Source organism: Pinus tabuliformis, chromosome J (genome assembly GCF_031772625.1).
Source record: "Pinus tabuliformis cultivar Carrire ecotype Pingquan chromosome J, CPIR1, whole genome shotgun sequence".
Taxonomy (NCBI): domain Eukaryota; kingdom Viridiplantae; phylum Streptophyta; class Pinopsida; order Pinales; family Pinaceae; genus Pinus; species Pinus tabuliformis.
Genome location: NC_142295.1, coordinates 157,532,422 through 157,543,140, shown reverse-complemented (window position 1 = coordinate 157,543,140; position 10,719 = coordinate 157,532,422).

The following is a 10,719-nucleotide window of genomic DNA, read 5'->3' as shown; positions in this document are numbered from 1 at the left end:
GGATGAACTCCGTTATCAACGTCTTGTGTTTTATGTTGTTGATTCTTGTTATGTTCCTTCTTCTTTACAACATGAATATATGTTACTTTATTCTCTTTTAAATGTAATTCTAACCACATCACGGAAGTAGAAGATCTTGGTTAAATCCAGGAGCTGAGTTAACTCAGATCACTAGACTCCTATGCCTCAAACCTTCGAGGTGTCTTCAAGTTGGCCCTTTGCACTTGGGAATGCGAGATCCATCGACAACCCTATTTCGTTCATCAGATCAGATGGTAGAAGTTAATGTCTATCCGGATAAGGTCCTCTAGGGTTTCGAAGCAGTCATTTTGTTGTTCCTCCATTGTAAAGGTCATGGTGTCGGTCCGCTGTCGAACCATGCCTCAGGTACGATGTCCTCTCTTTTTCGCCTTGCTAAGATCCACCACACTTGGTGTTATTTGTAACAGTACTCATTTGTGCACTTGGGTGTACAGGTTTCCCCATGAGACGATGGTTTGCATCTAGCATTCGAGGATGGCATTCCAAACTCACTCAAGTAAGGTTTCAGGTCGCAATTTGAATCATTTAGACTCTATTCATCTTAGGTATTGATACTCTCTCACCTACCACTGGTTGTCTGGCAAGTTTCACTGGAATTACCCAAAGCTTTCTGCAAGAATTGGAAATGTTTGCCACTACCGGGGTACTACAACTCTACCTCTTCGACTCTACAGTCTTCTGGCAAGAATTCATTGGGTATGCAAGAATTATGGTAACAATTTCAGGGTTTAAGCCATTTATATACTTTTATTTCGTTCCTATTTAATTCGGACTATAAAATCATGTATTCGGGGATTTCGGTTAGCCGAAAAATCTCTGCATGTTAATGTTGACTCGGGACTACTGTAATTTTTGTAGTTTTTGGTTCCAAGAGTTAGGGTGTATGTGTCCTGCTGCATAAACCTCTATTTATTGGTTTTGATACACTACGAAGGGATAGAGAACGACTTTGTTCTATCTATAGTCATCTAATTGGGAACTTCGTATTCCATTTTTTTAAGAAACTGGTCCACTTGTATGTGCTTAACCGTCTTTTCGAAAGGGTTTATCACTTCATTACTCTATGTTTTTTATTTGAACTATGTTGGTTAAAATTTAGGAACTATTTGGTTCCATCTAAGTTTGGAATTTGTCTTACTATTTCACGAGTGAAGAACCCCTGAGGGTTTTCCTTTCGATGTAAAGTGCATATATATTCTTGGCTATGCATTTACATTACTGTTTGGATTTATGGCTCCCAATCCGTAGTTTCAGTAGGCTATCTTATGAATCGTTTCTACATGTAATGGACAATCATGGCCAAATATTCCTTTTAGTTCTTTCGAGCACAAAAATTTATTTCTTTCTTTGTATATTACTCATATGGTTTTTGTTATTCTTTCCTGAGCTTTTCTATTCAGTTCTTCTCCAAGGTCTTCGGTATATACTTTATTCTACCTGTAGGTTTTTGGAATTCTATAAATCCATTGGTTTGTAATTTCTTGTGTTACAACAGTGGTGATTCTTTATACTAGATTTATTTCATGTACACATTTTATGTCTTTCTCTGTATGTAGAAATCACAAGTTACTATTTTCACTTTTCTGGGTGTATAACCCTTAACCTTTAACAGAAGTTACTACATAACTATTTGTTTATAAGAGCTTACAACTATTCTATTTGACTGTATAACTTCTTAAATGATCTCTCTAATTAAAAATCAAGAGAGTACTTATCTGTCTATTGCTAAATACTCTTGTTGTTTGTGAACTTGTAGACTTATATTTCTTGTTTAATCCTCCCAACCTTGAGACTTGCTACTCCAGCCTCGCTATCCAGCTTGAGTCTCCCCCTGAGCAATCCTTCCACAAGATTTCTCCTTTAAGACTTTATAGTCTATAAGTAGCTATCTGGTCCCAACCAGACTTAGCTCCTTCAATCTGTCTGTCTTTACAGCACAATTTTTCTCTTTTCTCATTCTTTTCCTCTTTCTTAATCTCAGATACCTCTATCCTCTTGATCCCTTCTTTGGGAATAAATCTCCAAAGAAGTAGTTAGGGTTAGGTAACCACCTATCCTAACTACCCATCATATATAAAACTATCTTTATTTGACATTTCACTTTTCATGTAACTTTAATCAAAATACTTACTGCCATCATTCTAACAGTTTTTACTTTCCATGTAGTTTTAATAAAAAATAATTAACTGTATAAACTTAATAGTGTTTCAGTTTGTTCAAATGCAGTAATAACAAATATTTACATTCATAGGGGATATCACATCTTCCCCCCTAAGACTAAACATCGTCCCAATGTTTTTCTCCTGGAAATAAATTTGGAAAGGTCTCCTTCATAACTTGTTCATCTTCCCAAGTGGCCTCCTCTAGCCCAAAGTGCTGCCACTGCACTTTAACTTAGGTGATAACTTGTTTCTGCAATGTTACTTATCTCTGATAGAGTATACTAGTGGTTCAACGAAGAACTCGCCTTCTAGTTCTACCTATAAAAAAGACAAGATTTCAGTTAGATCTCATATAATAAAAAAAGCAGTTGCTATCCTATTTACGATATGCCATATTCTAAATTTTATACTTACTTGTATATCCCTCCAATTGATTATATGGTTAGGATCATATATGTACTTTTTTAACACAGAAACATGAAAGACATTGTGCACAGGAATATGGTTGGGTAGAGCGATTTGGTAGGCCACTGGCCTAATTCGAGCCAGAATTTGAAAAGGACCACAAAATCTGGGTGCCAATTTAGCACATCCACTCAATTGCAGTGTACTTTTCTTGGCTCGAACACAAACGTACACATGATCTCCCACTTGAAATTCTCGAAAACTCCTTTTCTGATCAGCATACATCTTTTGTCGATCCTGAGTGGCCTTTAAATTACTTCACACATTTTTAACCAATTCCTCCATTTCTGCTAGCATATCTGGTCCTAGCATTAACTTATCTTCATGGTCGCCTCAATCTGGGGGTGTTCTACAATTTTTCCTATACAAGACTTAAAAAGGACTCATTTGCAGAGAAGTATGGTAGCTATTATTGTAAGCAAATTCAAATAAATGAATATACTCCTCCCATTTAGAGGGTTGCTGCATCACATAAGTTTGCAACATGTCCTCCACTATTTGATTCACATGCTCAGTCTGTCCATCCGTCTGAGGATGGTAGGCAGTACTGAAATGAAATTGAGTGCCTAAACCCTCAAATAGAGATTTCTAGAAGGTTGATGTAAATTTTACATCATGGCCAGAAATTATAGTTTTTGGTATCTTGTGCAACTTAAAAACAGTTTGCATAAAAACATTACCGATTTGATCCGGATTGTACTAGTATAAAGTGAGTAGATTTGTTGTACTTATCAATTACTACCATTATTGAATCATTCTGTCTTTCTGTTTTAGGCAGCCGTGTTATAAAATCAATGGAAATGGTTTCCCATTTCCATTCTAGAATAGACAATGAGTGAAGTAACCCAGTCGGGTGACAATGTTCATCTTTCACTTGCTGACATTCCAAACAACGTGCCAAATATTCAACCACCTCCTTCTTCATGTCGGGCCAGAAATATTCCTTTCTAAGTGCAATAATTAATTTTTGGTACCCGGGGTGGCCTGCATAAGGATTTTTATGATATTCATCTAAAATTAAATTTTAATATTTTTCTGGTTAGGCACATACATTCTTCCTCTATAAATCAGTATACCTTCTTGATTTACTTCGTATCCTAGCCATTATTCATTTCTGTTCAAACTTTTAGCTTGCTACCATAAAATTCTATATTCTAGATATTGATTTGTTGCGTCCTTAATCTGGTCCTTAAATGTGGTTTGCACTTCGCTGAATGATACCTCAAAGATACAGTGAAATTTATGACTTAATGCATCCATGATACAGTTCTCTTTTCCTTTCAGGTGCTTAATTTTAAAATCAAACCCACTCAGGAAATCAACCAAATGAGCTTGCCTAGCATTCAGGGTGGGCTATTTAAAATAATTAGTTAAGCTATGATGATTAGTCATTAACAGAAATTTCTTACCCATTAGGTAATGTCGCCACATTTTTAAGGCATGAATGACTGTTGTCAGCTCTAAGTCATAGGTTGAATATTTTTGTTCGTGTTCTTTAAGCTTCCTACACTCATATGAAACAACTCTGCCCTCCTGCAGAAGTACGTCACCAACACATTCCTCGCTGGCATTCGTGGCTACCACATATTCTTTGTTTGGGTATGCAATTCTCAATACAGGTGCGTAGTGAGTAAATGTTTAAGATGGTCAAAACTCCTTTGACATTCCATGCTCCACTTAAAATTTTTTCCTTTCTTTTGCAAGGAGGTAATGGGATATGCTACTTTGGAAAACCCTTCAACAAATTGCTTGGCGAGACCCATGAATGATCTTATATCAGTCACGTCTCTTCATACCGACCATTCCATTATAGTTTTGGTTTTTTCAGGGTCCACAACAATCCCTTCCTTGGTAATAACTTGACCAAGATAATGGATTTGTTCTTTAAAAAAGTCACATTTACTATACTTGGCATACAGTTGATGTTCCCTTAAAACTTGTAGAACAATACAAAGATGTTCTTTCTACTCCTAAATATTCTGAGAGTATATTAGTATGTCATCAATAAAAATCAACACAAATTTATCTAGATATTGGTGGAATTTCACTCTTCATAAGGCACATGAATGTCGCGGGAACATTAGTTAACCCAAAGAGTAATACAATGAACTCGTAATGTGCATATCGAGTTCTAAAATCTAGTTTTGCTATGTCCTCCTCCTTTATCCTAATCTGATGATATTCCAGGTGGAGGTCGATTTTTGAGAACATAGTTTCTCCCTTTACTTGATCGAATAGCTCGTCTATCCGAGGTAGGGGATATTTGTTCTTGATGGTTAGTTTATTTAACTGGTGATAATCCATGCACATTCGCGTGGTTCCATCCTTCTTTTTAACAAAAAGCACTAGGGCTCCCCAGTGTTATACACTAGGTCAGATATAATTTTTATCAAGTAGTTCTTGTAACTGCATCTTTAATTTTGTTAACTTCAGTATACTCATGTGATATGGGGTGTGATATACCATAGCATCTCCTGGAATCAATTCAATGGTGAAATCTATATCTCACTTTGGAGGAAGTCTCGGAATTTCTTCCGGAAATACGTCCAGAAAATTTTGCACTACTGGAATATTTTCTAAAGAAATAGTCTTTTCCTTTGAGTTTGAGTATCCTACTTGAATTTCATAAATTTGGCATCCCTTACAGATACATTTTTCCAATTGAGAGATTGTTACCAGTCTCAACTTCAATGGCTTTATTATCCCCTGAATTTCCTTGCCTCTTTCCTTCTTCATCCAAATAATTAATGGTTTTGGATTTACAATTAAGGAGGGACCAATGTTTTTCCAACCAATTCATGCCTATCAAGATATCATATGATCCTAGGGGCAACACATTCAAATCTGCCATGATGGACTGTCCTACTAACTTTAATGGAAAACTACCAACCTTGGCCAACACTCTTCTTTTGGCCCCCGTGGCTACTTCTACTAACCAAGGACTCTTAAACATAACAACTTGCAAATAGAATTGATCTACTATTTTGGGGCTAATGTAACTCAAAGTAGCTCTTGGATCAATTACAATAGATACAGTTTGGTCGAAAATTTTACCTTCAAATTCTATCATAGATGTCTAGTAAACCTTGAAATGTAATTAAAAAAAGCGTGTTTATTAAACATATTTTTATTTTTTTTAACAGAAAAAAAATAAAAAAAAAATAATATATAAATTCAAAGTTGTTTATGTCCATATTTATGAAATTATAAATGTTGAAAATGTATCTTTATTATAAGATTATCATGAATTCCCAAATTCTTAAGGCTACCTTCTTGAATGAACAATTAATCCCATATCAATGATTCCAAGAAATAAATTGTAATTTTTTGTGGAAACACACAACATTAAATTTCCATCATATTCCATTACAACAACACAAACATACAATTCTAAAATTTGTCTGGTCTTTCAAAATATAAAATAGATTAAAAATAAATCAATTGAATTAGATGATGAATATAATTAGAAAAATAGACTATGCATTCAATTATAGATGAGGATGAATAAATAGTAGTAGGTCCCCAGGTGGGCTCCCATGGCTCGCCATCTTCCTCCATTTTGATTTGCACTTTTTTCGATCGTCGGCGCCTGAAATTCAAATTCTCTATGAACTTATAAATTCGAATTCTGTGGGAGATAAATCTGTAACACGGATTCAAGAAAAAGTTAAATGGTAAATTGGATTTAAGATAAGGTGATTAAAATACTAGTAATTGAATTAAATGTATAATGTATGAAATTTTTAAATTAATAATTCGTAACTGACATAACATCCAAATCAATGACATACAAATACATAGATGGTATTAATACCAGTAAAATCAATCCAATGGCCCAAGTTATTTTAATCATCTAACATCCAAATGAATGACATACAAATACATTGGTGGCATTGCCTTATGGCGTAAAAACCATGTATTTTGTTAAATTGTGAAATTGTTCTTTTGCCATTTTTCTCTTTATGCTTAAGCATAGACTGTGAGATAGAATGAATAATTTTAATTTTAATTAATGAAAAAAATAATTAATTTCAATTCCATAAAATTGATGTTTGATATATAATATTCATATCTTGAAAAGCTAGGATATGCAAAAATGTAAATGTTAAAATTTACATTCTTCCATCTTTAAAATGAATAATATGGCTTTAATTAAAAAAACATATATAATAATTTTCTTTTAAATAATATACCAACATAGGCTCCTCTTAAATTTGAATTCATCATACATTGAGAGGTATCAATCATACTAGATGTATACCTTTTATATTTTGCAAAAAATTAAGGAAATTTTATACCAAGAGGCATGTGATCCCTCTCAGTACACGATAGTTTCAAAGTAAAGATGGATTCTCATTGATTTATTTGACAATAACTATTAAAATATCATTAAAAATTATCTAGAAAAGCATTAACAATTTAGAATCTTTTCTATTAAAACTTTACTGGGATGGAGCAATCTTAAAACACACACAATGTACATGGATGAATCTTACGTAGCTTGAAAATATGAATCAATATCCATAAAAAATGAGAATAAGTTAATAAATAATTTTATATAAAAAAAAAAATTAAGAAAGGAAATGTCTTTTCCAAATTGGGATTACCTGTGGTGTAAATGTTTTTGAGAGATCTACTTGTTATTTGGCTTCAATAACATGTTAGTTCATTTTATGGACCACCTTTTCTATTTTCTCTACTTCATTAGTCAATTGAGGTTAGACATCAAGTATTTATTTTTATTTTTTCCTATGCTTGCAAGCTCTTGAATAATTCCCCACATAAATGTCAATGAACAAGTCTAAACCATACTACTAAGTCCCTGTTTGTAAAGACAATTCTACTCACTACTTTCTATGTTATGTCTTGGATATATGTAATATTGAGCATGATTCTTATATAGAAAGATCCCTATACTTATTGCTTTCAATTATTACATTTTAGTGGTTTTTATGTTTTTATATTGTATATATATTTTTGAACTATTTTTTTTTAAGTTTATGCACTTATATTATAAGATGTTTCTAAAATTGCTTTAGATTATTTCTATTTTGTAATAATTTAATTTCATTATTTTAATAGACTTTATTAATGTTTTTAATATTTGACATTGTTTTCGCATTAAAAAAATAGAATTTATTTATGAATCAATATCCTTAAGAAAAAGACCAAATGGATGTTGCAAAAGTGGAATTGAATGTGATATGATGTGGTCCCTAGAAATTAAGTTTACTGTCGTTTTGGCTTAGCATATTTACATTAGTGTGTTTGTAGGTAACACTATAAAGTAGATCTCCTAAAAAATGCAATAAACATCAAGGCTAAAGTTATGAGCCTTGTAATCACCCAACACTAATCATTTTTAAAACTACTAATTTTTATTTTAAACCAACAAATTTTTTTTTTATTTTTAGGAGCCTTGTAATCACCCAACACTAATATTTTTTTTTTTTTTTTTAATTATGGATTTTATGGCCATCCTTTATTATTAAAAAAATAAAAACTCTTAAAACATTACTCGATATTGAATCCATTTATGATTTATATTAAAAAAAAACCAATAAAACATGTTGACTTTACATTCTTTAGCAGCTGTGTAGGAAGCGTCGAGATCCTCAACTTAGCGCTTTCCAACGCTTTATTTTTCAAAAAAAATTCCTCCTTGTCCGTGTATGCCAGCCAGATGCCAATGTGCTCAAGAGCAATTTAATATTGCACTTATATAACTTAAATGTGTAATTTTAACCCATCTTTATAAAATTTAAAATAAAATTAACCTAAAACAAATAAAAAACAAAACGTTAAATAAATAATAAACAAATATATTTGGGCCTGGAGTATGCCCTAAAACTGCTTCTGCTTGGTTAAGAGCTCGTCTTCCTCGGACGTAATGAAACAGGTTAACGGCCCAAGACCCAGAAGCATCTGGCAGGAGTGAAAGCCTGCTCCCTTACGGACCACCAGCGGGTTATTTCAGGTGGCGTGGTTTTCCTTGATAACAGTGATGTGTCAACTGACATTTGCGGATAGCAGCCAGAGATGGCTGTCCTCACTGTTGGTTTGACAAACTGAGTTTGATAGGTTTTTCCACCTTTTGAAAAAAAAAAAAAATAAACAAATAAACAAATATAACTTAAATGTGTAATTTAAACCCATCTTTATTAAATTTAAAATTAAAAAATAAAAAAAAATTAAATAAATAAATAAACAAATAAACCATAACCTAGTACCTGCTCTATTTATTTATTTTTTAAATTCTTTTCACTCAGGCCAAAACAAGAAAGGCCAATGATAATACCTACGCCATTTATTTATTTTTTAAATTCCTTTTCCTCTTTTTCTTTGCGCTATATGACAAAACGTATTTATTTTTTAAATTCTTTTCACTCAGGCCAAAACAAGAAAGGCCAATGATAATACCTACGCCATTTATTTATTTTTTAAATTCCTTTTCCTCTTTTTCTTTGCGCTATATGACAAAACGCACAGATCGCCCAAATGGGACGATATTCTAACTAACAAATAACCGATACCCGCTGATTGACCCTTTTTTATTATTTTTAAAACTAGGCTGCCGCGAAATGCCAAAAATTGCAGCGAAAGTCTTCGTGTGCGGTTGTGTGACCGGTTTTAAAAAACTCACACGCTTTCACTATGTATTAATAATTATATAGTCTATAATATTGTACGGTATTGAGTGGTATTGTATTGTACGGTGTTGATAGCTTTTGAGTGGTATTGTATTGTACGGTGTTGATAGCTTTTGGCATGAAATATATATTACCAGACGAGGAGATATGCCGCTATTCCAATTCACTGATGTATACTATTCCATATGCATTTTAGTGTGATATTTTGAGAAAAAACGCAAGTTTGGTTATATCATGACAATGTTAAAGTTACCTCAAGGCACTGATTTCAGCCAGTGCATCATCAACCATGAAAGCATTGACTTTCCAATCAGGACGAGTTTGGAAACACTTGCGCATGAGCTGCTCCAGCCATATTGCAATATCATCTGATGTGTTTCGTGATGCCACGACCCATGCAACAGGCACCCCGCTTTGTTGTTCATCAAATGCCACGAGTGTATACAACTGATATTGTCATTTTGAACATTACATAAATTCAAATACAAGTTATTAATCATTTTGAATGGATACAACTTAAATAAATATATTCAATAAATCATTGGCATCTGACTTACCCCATATTTGTTTGTGTTAAATGTTGAATCCATGGTTATTAAGCTATTGTGCGATAGCTTGACCATTGTCTCCAACATCCACTTTGTTTGAATCCCTATTATAAAAGGGACCTCCACACCATTGGGCTTTTGGTAAAAGAAAAAATCTTGTCGATGCTTTTGATACCAAAGGTTTACACTCATTTCATCCTTTTTGTGAAGTTGATAATTTCCCTTCGCCAACCTATTATAAATGTTTACAATATCTTTCCTGCATAAGAAGAAATCTCTATCTCGAGCTGCCACATCGATGTCAACATGTCTCTTAATGTGGCTTCTATACACTACATCAATAGGCACTCCCAAAAAGAAACAACTCTCTACATATGAAACAGTGTCCCTCGAAAGCTTTGGCCTAAGCAAGGCCCTGGTCTCACCTGAAGTGTCACATTGACCATGACAAGCCCAACCTTCCCCATCTTCATGTTCATACGTATTGAAAGTTAATATTGCTCTATCAGGAATTTCATGCATAACTTTCACAATAAAGTGGCATTGGCAACCCCTCTTCTGCACAAATGAGGTCCTTCGTTTAGCTGAAAGATTTCCTCTTTTGTCCTCTGGGCCAAATGAATAATAATAACTAAACCAAAAATTTCAATTGTTAGTACATACAAAGAAAGATAACCGTGGTTTCAAAAGATGTAAACAATATATATTTTAAATACTCATATATCATATTGCAATGCAGCAGTAGATCTTTCTTTTGGTTTACCCTTTGTTTTTCGTACAAATTTACATGGAGCAATAGGATTTTCTTCCTCTCCTTTTATAAAGTCAGCAACTCGTCGTAACGGGATTACA